This window comes from Mirounga leonina, unplaced genomic scaffold, assembly GCF_011800145.1.
Source record: "Mirounga leonina isolate KUSES-001 unplaced genomic scaffold, KU_Mleo_1.0 Mir_168, whole genome shotgun sequence".
In the NCBI taxonomy this organism is placed as follows: Eukaryota; Metazoa; Chordata; class Mammalia; order Carnivora; family Phocidae; genus Mirounga; species Mirounga leonina.
Genome location: NW_023270426.1, coordinates 8,251,142 through 8,268,099, shown reverse-complemented (window position 1 = coordinate 8,268,099; position 16,958 = coordinate 8,251,142). Strand labels below are relative to the sequence as shown.

Sequence of the window (16,958 nt, the reverse complement as noted above, 5' to 3'; positions counted from 1 at the left end):
GAGGAGAACGCTTTCTTTCCAGAACAGGCAGGGTCAGCTCTAGACTCCCTGGGTGTTCAGAGGAGAACACTTTCTTTCCAGAACAGGCAGGGTCAACAGGCTCTTTTCAGACTCATGGTGCATAACTAAGGGATTACATTACAAATGAAGCAGCAGGTACAGAAAGCCTAAGTAGCTTAGTCATATTTCTGCAGCCCACAAGTGAGGACACCTTGGAAATGTGAACACAGGCCCTGCCTGCCTGACTTCAAAGCCTATACTCTTTTCCACATCATCTACTCCAAGCAGCTAGGTGGCAGACATTCAGTCGTATGTGACTAAGTGTAAAATCACTTTTGCAATGTCAAAGCCAGTTAGAGAAAGTGCAGGGACAGAGGAGGGAGATTAGTCTTCTCCCATGCAAGTTGTAATGGAATTAGAGTGGGCAGGAATACAGCTAGGAGCCATAAAGTGTGGGCAAGTGCATACGCTGAGGCACGAGGCCAGAGCCCAGTTACAGGAAGATATTAAGATAAGTTCAGCTGGGCTGGTCAAGGGCAGCCATACTAAAATTCACTCCTAGATAAAGCACAGACTGGCAGGGGCTTTTGAGAGGTGATGATCCCAGTCAGGTAAACTTGGTCGTGACCAAGTTGTCTGTTATCCCCCATGAGCCTTTAGCCACACTGCTCTCCTGCCCGCCCCCCCCCAGCTTCCGCTCCTAGCAACTTCTCCCCCTCTTCCCGAATGCTCCTTCTCAGAGCAGCTGTTCTAACACAACCACTGAATTTTGAACTTTTTGGCTAGTGGGGTTCATGTTAACAAGACATGATCTCTCCAGTATCAGACTCAAAATGGGTATGTTTATTTTCTATGGTTTGGGAGTCCCTGCTTTAACAAACATTAGCATTTTCTGTAGTCTAAATTTACCCCACTTCATTTTAGAAGAGTCATTTAAGGTTCAGAGGGAGAAAATTATCCATCCAGTGCAATGGAGAGCCAAGAAGGATATGGCCTTTGTTTGCTCACTCTGTCTTTTGATACTACATTGATTTTTTTTTTCAATGAGCAATACACATATATGTGTGTATACATATACACACATACATATGCAATATGCATATGCTTTCTTGAATGGGATATATATATATATATATAGCACCAAAAAATGAAAAAAGAGCACACATGAAAAAGTAAATTCTTTTCCCACCTCTGACTCACCAGGTTCCCACTCCAGGACCTACTCCAGCAGCAACATGTGTTACCAGTTTCTTTTGCATCCTTCCAGAAAGCCTATGCATTGACAGTCACATAGCTATGTGGGAATCCTGCCTCATGACCCACAGGCGGGTGCCCTTCCCATTCCTCTTCATGGCCACTGCAGCTTCTATTGCTCAAGAGGAGCCACGACAAAACAGATGACACATTTGTGCTGTTGAAGGAAAACTCACTGACTCAGATAGACACAAATTGTTCCATACACCTTTCATCCTCATTACCAGGTAACTTTGCCAAGGTCAAGTGGTGACATTCTGATTTACCACGGAGCAGACTGGACACAACTCCCATTTGACGAGACTCTGGAACTCAAATACCAGAAAAAGAAAAAAAAAAAAAAACAATATTTTCTTAAGGCTTCCAGTTTCGTAATTGAACTTGCTTTCTTGCTTTGTTGAAAATATTATTTTCCTTTCAGTTCAATGACCACAGTCAATCTGAAAGAATAAAAACAGGACTCCCCCAAATCCCCAATTCATCACCAAACTGCTAAATTTAAAATCCAGTTTCACCATCTTCTTGACATCTCTATTTAGCATCTCTGAGAACGAGGACCAAGGAGCCCCACTGTTTTCACCAGCCAGGTCAGGCGGAGCCAGATCCAGGTTCCAGGTACGAAATCAAATTTGGCTCGCTGTGGCTTTACCATTTACAAGAATCTGTATTCACATAAATCAGGGATACATTTCTCTTGGCTCTTACGGAGACCCTTTTAAACAGTGACTTCAGCCCTCCTAAGGTTTTTGTCCGGGTTGCCTAAAAGTGGACAATTTTCACAAGTTTGCTTTGGCACCCATGGCATGAATTTTTATTGAAAGTCTCAGTTGTTTTAGTGGGCACCACAGTCTGCCAGCAGATCTCTGTAGGGGCCTCCCAGCCAATTCGATGAGAACTATGTGCACTTAAAACATGCCAAATGTTGTAAGAAGTGGCACGTCCTCCAACTCTTCGCTTGCCTGCATACAACCACTGATTCACTTGCACTTTTGTTTTAAGGACACACTATTGAGTGTGTCTGCAGCATTTCTGAAATCAAGCAGCTATGTCTATATTGAAGTTTATTCTGGTTTTTCCCTACAAAGATTTCTTTATCTCTGGAGTTATACTCAGTGTCTTCTATCATATCAAAAAGGTGAGGCAACAGAAAAATAAGTTTATTGGGAGCATACCTCTTCCGTTGAATTAAACAAGTAAAGATTTTGTTGGGAAGAGATGGGAAGGTCGCCCAAACCCATTCTCAAAATGCCCTTTAAGTCACCCCTGGGAAAGAGCAGTGATTTCGAAGTCTTCAAATAAATGTACAGAGGTATGTGGAGACCAAAAAAGACATCTGTTATTTTTATGTTACCGTGTGTAAATCATCACATAATCACCAGGAGGTCCAACCGTAATCGGCTTAAATCGGCATTTACAAGGTCCTTGCCCCAAGATTGAGAAGTCTCCTGACATCATTCCTTTATTTTCTGATTTTTTTCTATATTCCGTTTTAACCTTACGTCATATTACTTTGTATCATTGAAAACCTTTTTAGAATTTTACTTTATGGAATGCTTAAGAAGGCTTAGCTTATTCATGGCTCAACCCTTCCACTGCCCAATTTTCGTCTTTAAAATTAGACCAAAATCCTCAAAGCCAATTCCTTCCTGTTTACAAATACCCTGCTCAGTAAATTCTCGGTAAGACCAGAAAACCAATGCAAAGCAGAGAAAAAGATGTACGTGAAAATAGATTTTGTTAGCGGCTCTAGTGAAAACACATTTTAAACCAACTGAAAAAAAAAAAATCTGCTCTTTTACGATTTTCAGCTTCCCTCCCATTATACTGGCTTTAATGTTTTTCCTTTGAATTCTCCTAGGTTACACAGCACTCTTAAACCTCAAGATCGTAAAAGTGAGAAACCTTTCCCAAATCACATGGGTAAAGTCTCAACCTGCTGTTAAAAATACTGCGGATGCGCCAGGCCTTCATTCTGTGGGCAGGTGTCAGAGGCTACACGGACGTAGAGATCCACAGTGAGTAGTAATGAACTACAGGGAGCACGGCATTCCGCACCACCCTGACCCTGGAGAAGTACTATGGTGGATCCTGGGAATTGTCCCATCAACAGACTTTCCCTACTTCGTTTGCTATTTCCTATTTCTTAAGAAAGAAAGAAAGAAAGAAAGAAAGAAAGAAAGAAAGAAAGAAAGAAAGAAAGAAAGAAAGAGAAAGAAAAAAAAAAGGAAGGAAGGAAGGAAGGAAGAAAATTACTTTCCCTTCCTCCTTTCCACCTGGGGACAGCCATGTCGTTAAGCTCTGGCTAAAAAGACATAAGAAGTGCATTAGAGCATTGTGTCTCAAATTTTACTGTATGTGCGAATCACCTGAGGATCTTGTTAATATACAGAATCTGAATCGGTAATCAGGATGGGGCTAGGGACGTTGCATTTTATTTATTTATTTATTTTTAAGATTTTATTTATTTATTTGACAGAGAGAGAGATAGCGAGAGCAGTAACACAAGCAGGGGGAATGGGAGAGGGAGAAGCAGGCTTCCTGCCAAGCAGGGAGCCCGATGTGGGACTCGATCCCAGGACCCTGGGATCATGACCTGAGCCGAAGGCAGACGCTTAACGACTGAGCCACCCAGGCGCCCGGGACGTTGCATTTTAATTAGTTCCCAGGTGAGGCATGACGCTGTGACCTGAGGAGCACAATTTGAGTTAGCAAGGATTTTCTTCCTTGATTTGGCCAGAAGGGTGCAAAGAGAAAGCTGCTTCCTGTACTTCCTGCAGCTTCCTGCTTTCGAATGGGATTGAAGAGGGATGTGAGTATGGGGCTGCATCTGCCATCTTGTACTGAAGAGGAATGAAAACCAATGCTGAGAAGAGCAAAGGAGAAGAGTGGAGAGCACGTATGTATTTGATGATGTCATAATGCCAGTGAAGTTCAGTAATTTTAGAACCTCCTACCTCTAGACTTCTTATTTTACTGGGATAATAAATATCATGATGGCTTAAGTCACCGTTGGTCAAGTTTTTTGGGAACTATAACCAAGCAGTTCTTTTTTTTTTTTTTTTTTTTTTTTTGAGCGAGAGAGAATGAGAGACAGAGAGCACGAGAGGGAAGAGGGCAGAGGGAGAAGCAGACCCTCTGCTGAGCAGGGAGCCCGATGCGGGACTCGATCCCGGGACTCCAGGATCATGACCTGAGCCGAAGGCAGCCGCTTAACCAACTGAGCCACCCAGGCGCCCCAACCAAGCAGTTCTTATTTATTATATGAACTAAGGTGATCCATTCAGGACTGGGCTTCAGTCAGTCAGCCCAGAGGCAGATCCCATCTTTTGTAGCCCGTGGCCTGTGGAGAGCCACTGGGCCTGGGGTATGGGAATTCGATGGCTGCGAGTCTTCTGGGAGTAGAGAGCATTCACTCATGTGCTGGCAGAAAGGAAATGGACTCTGAAGACTGTAGCAAGTTGGTTTTTAGCCCCTGGCACAGAAGTGGGCAATAGGGGAATGTAGAGATAGAAAAGATGCTGAAGTGTTTCTTCTACTGTCTTATTCTTCTAATGAAACAATTCTGAGGAAAGAGAGGATCAGTTATTTCCCACGGTTGGGCTCAGAACGTGAAGTTAGCTATTGAAATTCATCAGGTAGCTATTGAAAAGCATCTTTTGATGTCCCATATTGAGGATAGGGGTTACAAAATTAGAGTAAGTTAACTAATGTGTATTCTTTTGGGGAAACCACCCACTTGCTTCTCCCATTACTGAATAAACACAGGGTGGTGTAACTTTGTCAACAATGCATTTTTAATTTCTTGCTTTACCTTAAGTATCTCTTACCCCAAAAGAACTCTAATCTTTCCAGTTCTCCCCCAAATCTTCGGTAGCTTTCTTTTCATTGTCTTCATTTTCTTATTGTAGTAGTTAGGCTACAAACGTATCTGCTATTAAAAAAAGAAAAGAACAATAGGTTCACTTAGGTAGAAATGTATGTATGTCTCATTTAATAGTCTGAGTGAAAACAATTCAAGACAGAGAGCAGTTTCACAGTGTCAAGGACTCATGCTTCTTGTAGCCTCTTGCTCCATCAATGTGGGGCTTCTCTGCCTTGTAGTCTGAGGTGGCTGCTCAAGGTCTCAGCATTACGTCTCCAATCCAACCAGATGTGATGGGAAAAGAAGAAATGGAAGAGACTTCCCTCCCTCCCGTTAAAAGCCATGTAGGACTTTAAGGTCCGTGTGCCAGGTAAAACTCAAATTTTGCTACTAAATAGAGAAGTGAAGACTGCATTTTGGAGACACAGTCTGTACCACATGCATTGGTCAACTGGCTTAGAGGGTTTGTGGCTGTCCTTCCGCAACAGCGATTACAAAAAAAATAGCCCCCATTATTGTCCTTTTATTTTTTTAAAGATTTTATTTATTTATTTGAGAGAGAGAGAATGAGAGACAGAGAGCAGGAGAGGGAGGAGGGTCAGAGGGAGAAGCAGACTCCCTGCCGAGCAGGGAGCCCGATGCGGGACTCGATCCCGGGACTCCAGGATCATGACCTGAGCCGAAGGCAGTCGCTTAACCAACTGAGCCACCCAGGCGCCCCCATTATTGTCCTTTTAGATGCACTGGTTTATTTGGAGTACTCAGTGCCAGGACAGAGGTAAGGATGATTCACAGCATAGTCCCCTTTCTGTCTGTCACTCTGGTCGAGCTACCAGGACCTCATATTTGTACTAAGAGACAGGACTAGAATTAAAAAATGAATAAAAACTAACATAGGTGAGATTTCTGGGAGTCCAATGCATGTCTATATGATGCTAGAAGCTTCCGTAACAATGAGAGGGGGCATTTGTATTAACTGCAACAGTCAAAATTTGGTTTAGGTGCCACTGCCCTGAGCATACGGCTTTGCAATTTGGCTCAGCAATCGAGTACGGTGGCAAGAACGCTTCTAACGTGCACTGTTGAAAGAGCTGCTTCTTTGTTCCTTGTCATTGCCATAGTGATTTGCAGCCAAAGAGAAGATCACAGATGGCACACTGAACTCAAAAGATTTGGCTGCAACACACGGCAAGAGTTTCCTGAGAACTTTCAGGACGACTTTGGAAGAATTTGACGGATGCTGGCTTTTTCACAGAACAAGTGGAGCGTGGCCAGAAAAAAATCCTGATGTGTAACTGTCCATTTTCATTGCTTTGGCTACAAGAATTTATTCTTCATTCAGTAGTCCCCACAATTCCACTTTTCCCAATGGCTGCTAAATCTGTGTGATTCAAGCCCATTTGATCCCCTCTTCCCCTGGTTAAGGCTTCCATCTGAAAGAGACAGACATCACTTTCATTCTTATGTCACTGGCCAAAGTAAGTCATTATCTTAAAGAAGCAAGGAGTGAAATCACTACAACATACCCTGAAAGAGGAGAATCAGAATATTCATAAACAGTCAAATGACGGCCACAGTACTTAAATAGTAGACTGAAAATGTCATAAGATAGGAAATATTAGCTATGATGATTGCTATAACCAAATCAAAACTCGATTGCTCCACCTAATTTTGGTGCCAGCAAATGTATTAATCACTACTCTTGCCACCTGGTGCAACTCTTCGTGACTCTTTAAGACACAGGGTGTGCCTCCTAATACAGAGCCTAGTCGCCAAAGAGTATAAAGGAAAACATGATTCTGTTGGTCTGCGTGATATTGAGTAATGGGCCATGCAGCAAAAAAAGTCTCACATTTATGTTTAAAAGGATTTATATTGCAAAGGTATTTTCTACTTTCCTCTAGAACGGCTACTGGGCACAGGGCTGGGATTAGGAAAGTTTGTGCAGAGAGTATGATTTGGAACTATTTCATCATCTTTTGGGGCTAATATCTTCTTGCTCTTCTTTTTTTTTTTAAGTAGGCTCCACACCCAGTGTGGAGCCCAGCCTGGGGCTTGAACTCATGACCATGAGATCAAGACCTGAGCTGAGATTAAGAGCCGGGCACTTAACCGAGCCACCCTGGCACCCCAGGGCTAATATTTTCTTTCCACTCTCCACCCCTATTTCCCAAGGCTTCCAGAAGTTTAATGCCCACACCTGGGTTTTCACATTCCAAAAAGAAACAATTTTTAGGGATTGTTTCAGTCTCAAAATTCACAATCAGAATGAAACAGTCTCAAAATTCACAATCAGAATTTAACTCTACTGTGATCCATTCTTTAAGGACAAAACTCTTTGAAAAAATAATTTATTACAAAGTGTTTACGGCTGAAAGGAATAGAATGTGTAATCCTTTCCACTAATAAATTTACAAATTAATAAGAGCTTTCAATATTTTTAAGCCAAAGGAGAAAGAAACAATAGGAATTTCAGTTCTCAGGAAAATAATTATGGGAGATCTCTTTGAACAGAACTTCCCCTGGGGGTTTCCCTCAAACCCCGCCATAGATCTTGAAATGATCATTATAGACATAAATAATATCTTTTTTAATTCTTCTGCTGTTACAATAACCTAACTGATACCATCCGATGCTGGCAAGGGTTAAGTTTAACTGACCTCTAATTAAATGCCTTGTATTAGGACAGGAATACTTTTGTGGGAAATAAAGTTTGGATTATCAACTCAGTAGATAAATCAAGGATTAAATCCAATTGTTGATGAATGTTAAGCAAAAGGCAAAAGAAATGTTAAACTAGTCCTACACACAATCCTCTCTCCAGGCACACTGCTTTCTTTTCATTTTTTATGTACATGAGCTCCCTTGCTTAGTGGTCTTTCAATGTGCCATTAGCTCTGCTTGAAGTATACTTACCTTCTTTTCCTACACCACTTTTTTTTTTCTCTTTCCTTATTCTTTAGGACTTATTTAAATGCTATGTCTTCTAGGAAGCTCTACAAGACTCTGGGAGTAGGGGCGGAGCCCTATCTATGTATTTCCATAGGACATCTATTTCCCCATCCAAAGTACTGGCCACTCTATAGACTGATCCATAGCTTCTATACTAAAGAAAGCTCCATCAAGACAGGAATGGTGGCTCCCTTGGTCATTGCTGTCTTCTTAGTATGTCAGGAATAGTACTTGACATAGTGCTCAAAAGGAGACTTTGAGTAAATTTGTTACTATATTTAACATTGTAGAAAATTGTCTGTTCCCAATACACTAACTGGCCGTACCCTTGCCTGATGTTAGGGTTTCAAAATTTAGCTATCTCAGTAAAGTAATAATAGATATGGATAGATTTAGTCTATTAGACATGGGTCTGGGCAGAATGATACATTTTCTATAATAGATAAATAATTCCACTATTAGGTTAAACAAAATATGTTAAACGCTATAAATACAAAGATGCTCCTAGAAGTCTTGTTTATCAGGCTTAAATATTAGATATATTCCAAATGCTCACCATTAGGGGATTATTTAAGTAAATTATAGTGTGGCACCTGAATAGAATAATATGTAGCCAACTGAAATGATGGTTATAAAAAAAGAGGGCTGAGGAGACCATCACAACATAGAAAAACCATACAATAAAATGTTAACTAATTACAAAGTATGACACTAAACTGTACAAACGTCATTGTTTTAACTAACTGAAAACATGCGTGTGAAAAGAAATAAAAGAATGATTGCATTAGAGTGGTTGACTGTGGGTTATTTTCTTCCTGAGCCCACATTTTAAATTCACGTGCTTACATTACTTTCATAATTACGGTATGTAATAAAGATATTTGCGACTTTAAATGTCAATTATTATGTATTATGGGTGGCAAAATAAGAGTAACTCTTATAATTGAAAGTTTAAAACTTAAGATGCTAAGACTGGAAACTACAATTGACTGGATAAAAATAGATATTTTACTTAATGTGATAAACTAATAGAAAATAAATTACTAGCCCAATAACAAAGGTTCCTTTTGCAGAACTCATTTCACCCAACAGAATGAAGACAATTGCATTACTTAAAACACCTGGAAGATGGAATTCAAATCACAAGAGGAAATGCTTGGGCATGCATCAGTCTTCTCTGATCTTCCTAAACAGAAATGCTAAATTTTCACGTAATACCTGAATGATTAGGTGCCAAAAAAAGCAGAAGAGATGTAAAGGTAGGAGAAGCAAATAACTAAACAAGGCAGTGTTTCAGAAAGGAATTATCATGCCAGGCCTTGGCTCAGAAGCAAAAGTCTTTCTGTGAAGGGTTCACAGCATCTATTAAACACAAAGTCAATCACAAAAACAAAACCCATCTGTTTGAGATTAACATTTGTAATAAACATTTTAAAGGAAGGAATGTGGAAGGCAAATATATATTGTGAAACAAAATCTATACTCCTGGGAGAAGTAATACTTCCTTTAAAAAAATTGCAGGGGCCCAAAACTCATTCCTTATACTGAAAGAAATAACAATTAGATGCAGGACAGCACATTAGCAGAGGCATATTTAATTTCTGAGAGGGAAGTATATTAAGGCAAAAATCAAGCACATCCTTCCATTGTAGGAAATGCCAAACTTCCTTAGAGACAATGGACAAAAGAAAAAAAAAAATATATATATATATATATAACTGGAGTATACCTAAAAATGAAGAACACAAATCATATATTTTAAAACCATGGCTTAGATATATTAAATTATTTGGCTGCTCTAAGAAATTATTTATCAAGCACTTCAACAGAGAATCACGATTTGCTCATTTATATTTGGACAATGGCATTAAATAAATGAAATTTTCTATCACAGAAAGTTCTACTGGATAGCACTGGTCTGGGGCCAGTTTGAGAGAGGAACTACTTTATAGGAATCTTGGATTGGGGGCCAGTAAAACTTTAAAGAATGAGTAATGAGATCTGAAGAGTAAAAGTGAAAGCTATACTGTGGAGGGGAGGTTAGGTCCTTACTTTAGAAAAAGAGGGCCTGTTGGTTATAGAAACTTCTAGAGTATTTTTTTTTAAAGATTTTATTTATTTATTTGAGAGAGAGAGAATGAGAGACAGAAAGCATGAGAGGGAGGAGGGTCAGAGGGAGAAGCAGACTCCCTGCCGAGCAGGGAGCCCGATGCGGGACTCGATCCCAGGACTCCAGGATCATGACCTGAGCCGAAGGCAGTCGCTTAACCGACTGAGCCACCCAGGCACCCTAGAGTATTTTTATAAACACAGATACCTACCATCTACCCCATTCCACCCTTACACATGCTCCAAATCTTTGGGAAATTCTCCTCCACACACAGCCTTGGGTCAGTTGCAAAAGTCAGTGTCATACACCACACGTGGGATGAGAGGAGATTACAAATTCAATAGAAGTGGGAATTTAAGACCAGAGGTAATCAGATCTCTCAACAGAGACAGAGACAAGATCAGCGATCATCCTCTGGTAATCTCCAACCTGCCCCAAGTAAGAATGTCCAGAAAGGGGTTTACATCAACCATCACAGGTGATCCCAACTGATTCCAGAATTACTTTGATTCATCAAGACAGAGGTTACATACCTATGAAAAAAAATTATAAATTACTCTATTTTCTGAGAGACAATAAACACTTTATTAGGCATTAAGATGGATAAAGAACCCAAATGCATTCTCCTCCATTTATCCAGCTCAGAAAAGGCTTCAGTTAAAAAGAGCTAGAGATTATTGTTTCAAGGGGGAAAAATCCCCTGACCGCCGATGAGAGATTGATTTATGGAAACTTCCTCTTAGCTTTATTTTATCTGTCTGCTCTTTGCTACCAGTTTCAGAAATGTTCAGAATAGAAAGGGCCTTCCTGCAGGGCCTACTTTTTGAGGTAGGTGTTCTAACTCGGAAATAAAGCTTATGTCATAAGTTTTCTGGGTTGTCCATACCAGAAAGGCCTTGAGCTTTTCGGTTGGGCTCAAGAGTGACTGTTCTTTTGTTTTTCGAAAACCAATAACATCCACCATATTAAACAGGAATTTCATGTTTATTTGTGGATTTTTTAAAAAGCCTTTTGGTCAGCCCTGCAAATCATACAGGCTTCCAAAATTAAAGGAATACCAAAATAACTATGGCATTTCCTCAGCTGAACATAATGGTTTCTTCAGAGCAGATTTGCCCCATAAACACTGAGCATTTTCTTTCCCTCCAGCAACATCTGTGAACAAGTTTCCCACTGGACAAAGCGAAGGACTAATAACCACGTCAGACATGGGTGTGCACAGGTGCTTCAGCGTGTACTTCCACAAACACATCCCAGTTCTGTCAAGTGGGCTATTCCTGACCCTGCCCTTCAGACTTCAGTCCCATGGTGTGTTTGGCTTGGGAGAAGGGCAATCCATTGGCAGGGCTGACAGCAGCAGCATCGAAAGGGCCTGACTTTTTACTGGCAGAGTCATCCCCTGAACATATTGACTCTCTGAACACAGAACATCAGCCCAACAATTTATTAAAAGCAATTGTGTGTTTCCTAGGTCTAGCCAAACATTTGGTGCATGTTATAAAACCTTCCAAGACCCAACTTCAGTCCTACTTCTTCTAAGAAAAACTTCCCCAACTAGCCCGGATTATGAACCTCAAATTTCCTATGGCAACCATTGTCTGGAATGTTCACTGGACACTTAACCATACACTGCGTTATGAGAAGTCCCTCTTCCGTCTGTAATGAACAGTTATTTTCAGTTTGTGTTCTATTCAATTTCTCTCCTTTAAAACTCGTGCTCCTTAGCTCTAGCTACATCTCATACTCTTTGATGATAAAGGTTGTTTTTTATACTTGTTTGTTTGCTTAACGATACTTAGTGTGAGAGATTATACCTGATAGGCCTTAATATATTTTTGTGGATTTGAAAATAGAATTTTAGAATGGCAATTTAGAAAAACAGCATAAACTCCTGGCTCCTTATAAAATTGTTTTGGGTAGCAAGATGACATTTGTCTAGCACTCTGGTAGTATGAGAGGAAAAGAAATTAATTTAATTTTTATTAAAATCGAGGAGTTGGTGGGTATGTAAAGGAAGACAGAACAAATAATACGTGTATGAGAAGTTTCAGAGCACTCACCTCGTGCTAGCTGGAGGAAGCGTACCGAATCCTGCAAGTACTTGAAGGCATACTACCTCGCTTTATCACCTATCACCAGGCTAAAAATGAGGCCCTCTTCTCTGCTTTCTAATATCCACTGTTTAGACGCTGATTATTTCATAATAGTCTGTTAAAATATTTTTCCCATTTAAAATTTTTGATTGTTTATCCATTATTAAATTTTGAGTGTTCCTTATGAAATTTGGATACAAGTGCTTTATCAATCAGATAAATATATTTCCCCCAGTCTCTGACTTGTCTTAATTCTCTTGAAAGTGACTTTTGAAGAAGTTTTTAATTTTTTAAAAAATTTTTATTTAAATTCCAGGTGGTTAACATACAGGGTAATATTAGTTTCAGGTGTAGAATTTAGTGACTCAACACTTCCATACATCACCCGGAGTTCAGCACAGCAAGTGCCCTCCTTAATCCCCATCACCTACTTCCTCCATCCCTCCCCACCTCCCCTCTGGTGACCATCAGTGTGTTCTATAGAGTTAAGACTCTGTTTCTTGGATATCCTCTCTTTTTCCGCCTCCCATGATCGTTTGTTTTGTTTCTTAAACTCCACAAATGAGTGAAATCCTATGGTATTTGTCTTTCTCTGACTTATTCTGTTTAACATAATACTTTCTAGCTCCATCCATGTCCTTGCAAATGGCAAGATTTCATTCTATTTTATAGCTGAGTAATATTCCATTGTATATATACCCTATCTTTATCCATTCACCAGTTGATGGACATTTGGGCTATTTCCATAATTTGGTTACTGTAGATAAAGATTTTTAACTTTGATAGAGTCCAATTTACTGATTTTTTTTGTGTGTGGGTCCTGTTTTTGGTGTTGTATCTAAGATATCTTTGCCTAAACCAAGGTCAAAAAATTTTTCTCCAGTGTTTTTTAATGAAAAATTTGTAGTTCTAGAGTGTACATTTGAATTCATTTTTGTATGTGGTGTGAGATATACATTGAAATTTGTTTGCATATGGATAGTCATTTGTTCCAGCACCATCTGTTGAGAAGATAATTTGAATTATGTTATATTGTTTTGAAAACTAACTGACCATATATGTGTGGGTTTGTTTCTGAACCCTCTACTCTGTTTCACTGATCAATTTGTCTGTATTTAAACCAATACCATATTGCCTTGTTTTCTGCAGCTTTATAAATCTTCAAATTGGGTAGTGTTGGTCTCCTGCTTTTGTTCCTCTTTTTCAAAATCGTTGTGTCTGTTTTAAGCCTTTTTCATTTCCATGTGAATTCTAGAATTAGCTTCTTCGTTTCTACAAAACTGCCTGCTGGGATTTTTCTTTTTCCTTTTTTAGTTTGAGTGGAACGTATACATCAGTTGGGGAGAATTAACCTCTTTGCAGTATCTTAACATCTTCTAACCTGTGAACAGGCAATAACTCTCCATTAATTTCAGTCTTCTTTAATTTCTCTCAACACTGTTTTAGAGTTTTCAGGACTTGAGTATCTGTTGTTGTTAGATTTATCCCCAAGTATTTCATATTATCTAAAGATATTGGAAATGATATATTTTTTTAAAGATTTAATTATTTGAGAGAGAAATCAAAAGCAAGATGGGGAAGGGGAAGAGGGAGAGAGAGAGAGAGAGACTCTCAAGCAGACTCCATGCTTCTTCTAAGAGAGGCAGAAGTTGCACATATGAGATGTCACAGAAGAAAAGATTAATGAACTTGAAGACATAACAATAGAAACAATCCAAAATAAAATACACAGGGGAAAAATAATTTTAAAAATATATATTGTGAGCATAAGATAGCTGTGAGAAAACATCAAGCAGCCTAATATACACATAATTGGAGTCCCTAAAGGAGGGTAGACAAAAAGAATATTTGAAGAAATAATGCCTGAAAAATTACAAATTTGGTGAGAATTACAACTGGCAGCTGCAAGAAACTCAATAAACCACACCACAAAAAACATGACGAAAACCACATAATCATAATCATAGCCAAACTGCACAAAATCTGTGATAAAACATTTTTTTGAGAGCCAAAGAAAAGAAACTTTATGTACCTAGGAACAAAGACCAGAATTGTACCAAACTTCTTAATGAAACAATACAAGTGAGAAAACAGTGGGGCATCTGGGAGGTTCTGGAAAGGAAAGAAAATCTGCCCCTAATGCCTTACCAGTGCTTCTGTCAATTTCTCTTTGGAGGAGACCCAAGGAAATGGCTCTCATAAGAGGAAACACCCATCTGTGGAACTGTTTTCTTTATGTCTATACTTTAATGGGCAAACAAGGCCAAGAAGACATTCTTTTTTTTTTTTTTTAAAGATTTTATTTATTTATTTGAGAGAGAGAGAATGAGAGACAGAGAGCATGAGAGGGAGGAGGGTCAGAAGGAGAAGCAGACTCCCCGCCAAGCAGGGAGCCCAATGTGGGACTCCATCCCGGGACTCCAGGATCATGACCTGAGCCGAAGGCAGTCGCTTAACCAACTGAGCCACCCAGGTGCCCGCCAAGAAGACATTCTTAAAGCTACTTTGTGATTGACACTTGATAGAGATGCATGAGGTCAGCAGGGGGACGGGGGGTGGAGCATGTTGAGAATCAAGAGCTATGTTCCCAGGCGCCTGGGTGGCTCAGTTGGTTAAGCGACTGCCTTCGGCTCAGGTCATGATCCTGGAGTCCTGGGATTGAGTCCCGCATCAGGCTCCCTGCTTGGCGGGGAGTCTGCTTCTCCCTCTGACCTTCCCCCTCTCATGTGCTCTCTCTCTCACTCTCTCAAATAAATGAATAAATAAAATCTTAAAAAAAAAAAAAAGAGCTATGTTCCCTTGTTTTCTCAGGGTTAGAGATGAGGACTTATGCAAATGGTATCTCCATCTGAATCCCCTAGCTGTATCAGATACTGGACACTTCCTAACTTTTGGTGTTTTTATTACTCACTTCTTCAGTGTCCAGTTAGTTCACCCAGGAACTCAGCTTCTTAGGGCTCTTTTATTGCTATTTCTTGGGTCAGAACAAGGAATGACTTTGAGCAGGTGTGTATCCACATATAAACAACAGGGCTTGAAGAAGGCCTGGGGTCATATTTTACCCCGGGAAGAATATACCTACTCACAGTAATCCAGTCCCCCCTCTTTTTTTCACTATTGCCCTTCAGCAATTCAGGCTAGACACAAAGTTTTATTGTCACAGAGAAGGAGTAATAGATAGATATTCCCCAGATCAAAAATGCCGTTGCTCAGATTTGAATCTAAAAGCAAATTCTTTCGAGTCCTTTGTGAAATAATAGCATCGAAATCCAGCCCTTGCTGAGATAGAAAGTTTTTATTTTTTTATTTTTATTTTTTTTTTAAAGATTTTATTTATTTGTTAGAGAGAGAGAGCATGGGCGAGAGAGAGTGGGCGAGAGTACAAGCAGGGGGAGCTGCAGGCAGAGGGAGAAACAGGCTCCCTGCTGAGCAAGGAGCCCGATGTGGGGCTCGATCCCAGGGCACTGGGATCATGACCTGAGCCGAAGGCAGCCGCTTAACCGACTGAGCCACCCAGGCATCCCTGAAATAGAAAGTTTTAAAAAATAAACCCTAAACTTCCCCTTATAGATCAAGAACAAAATGTGAGGGTCTGAGCATATGTATTGTAAACCATAATAAAAAATAGAATGAAGAATGGTGTTCAGGAGAGCCTTGATCCAACAGGAATAGGGGGAGATTTGTCCAGTTGCTGTGTGGCAGAGCCAAGAAGGGTAAGAGTTGGGTAGGGGGAACATGGCCAAGTATTCCAGCTCACCTGTTAGGGTCAACATCCCCTGGGTAAAGAGGAGCGATATCAAACTGGTCGAGGGATGATTCAAGAGCACTGGAGCCGGAAGTCCCTGTCCACAGAATGAGTCAGGAAGACTATGTTCCTGAGCAAAGCCCAACATCCAGTTTGTTTTAAGAGCAACATGGCTCACAGGAGCAGAACAGCAATAACTGATGGAGGGCCCTTTGGCAAACTCACAGAATCCTGCACCCTGCAGTGAGGGGTGCAGAAGGCAGGCAAACGTTCTGGAGCTTCCCAGTGGGGCACTCATGTATGGGGCTCGCAGACCCGGGAGGACTGTGGTGGCACAGGGGTCATCATACATAGAGGCCACGTCTATAGCCATGATCACTGACCTGTGCACGCCAGCAAAGTCTGTAAAAGACCAGCTCAACTCAGCAGACACCACAACCCTCTCCCAGGAACAAGGCAAGATGAGGGTATCTGAGCAAATGCTGGTGAGAAAGACTGCCCTCCCCCACGTTCAAAGGCTGCATCAGCTTCCCCTTATATCCAGACGTCAGTGTGGGCAGAAAGAAAGGGAGCAAAACTCTTGACAGTGAACATGAACCCTGATAAACATTTTTGAATTTTAAGAGAATAACGTGCCTCGAATTGGCAAGTGCAATTATTTTTCTGCATCAGCAGGAATGGGGCTGTCAAGGCAAGATGAGAATTTTAAAGAACAAAGAAAGTACATCTGGGGTGGATTTGAATCATGGTGAGTACTTTTCAGCTCCACCTCTCACTGTATTACACATTCCTAGTGTTAGCGATCATGGCTGGGGTAGAATTCTCTGGAGAAAGCCTGGTCCCCTCAGGTGGCGCACGTTCCTCCAATCTCCTGAAGTCAGAGCCTAGAGCCAGAGCCTGGAACCCACGGCTCCTCCCCTCTCTGAGCAACGGATGTTGCTG

General features: G+C 40.6%; 1 protein-coding gene across 1 annotated transcript in view; it reads right to left on the bottom strand.

Moving 5' to 3' along the window:
* LOC118016566 (zinc finger protein 474-like) overlaps positions 1–16,958 on the bottom strand; it is a 148,264-nt gene that overhangs the window by 60,928 nt on the left and 70,378 nt on the right. Inside the window, exon 6 of the mRNA XM_035013984.1 lies at positions 5,082–5,185. The gene's annotated coding sequence lies outside the window, so the exon portion shown is untranslated. The remainder of the gene's footprint in view (positions 1–5,081; positions 5,186–16,958) is intronic.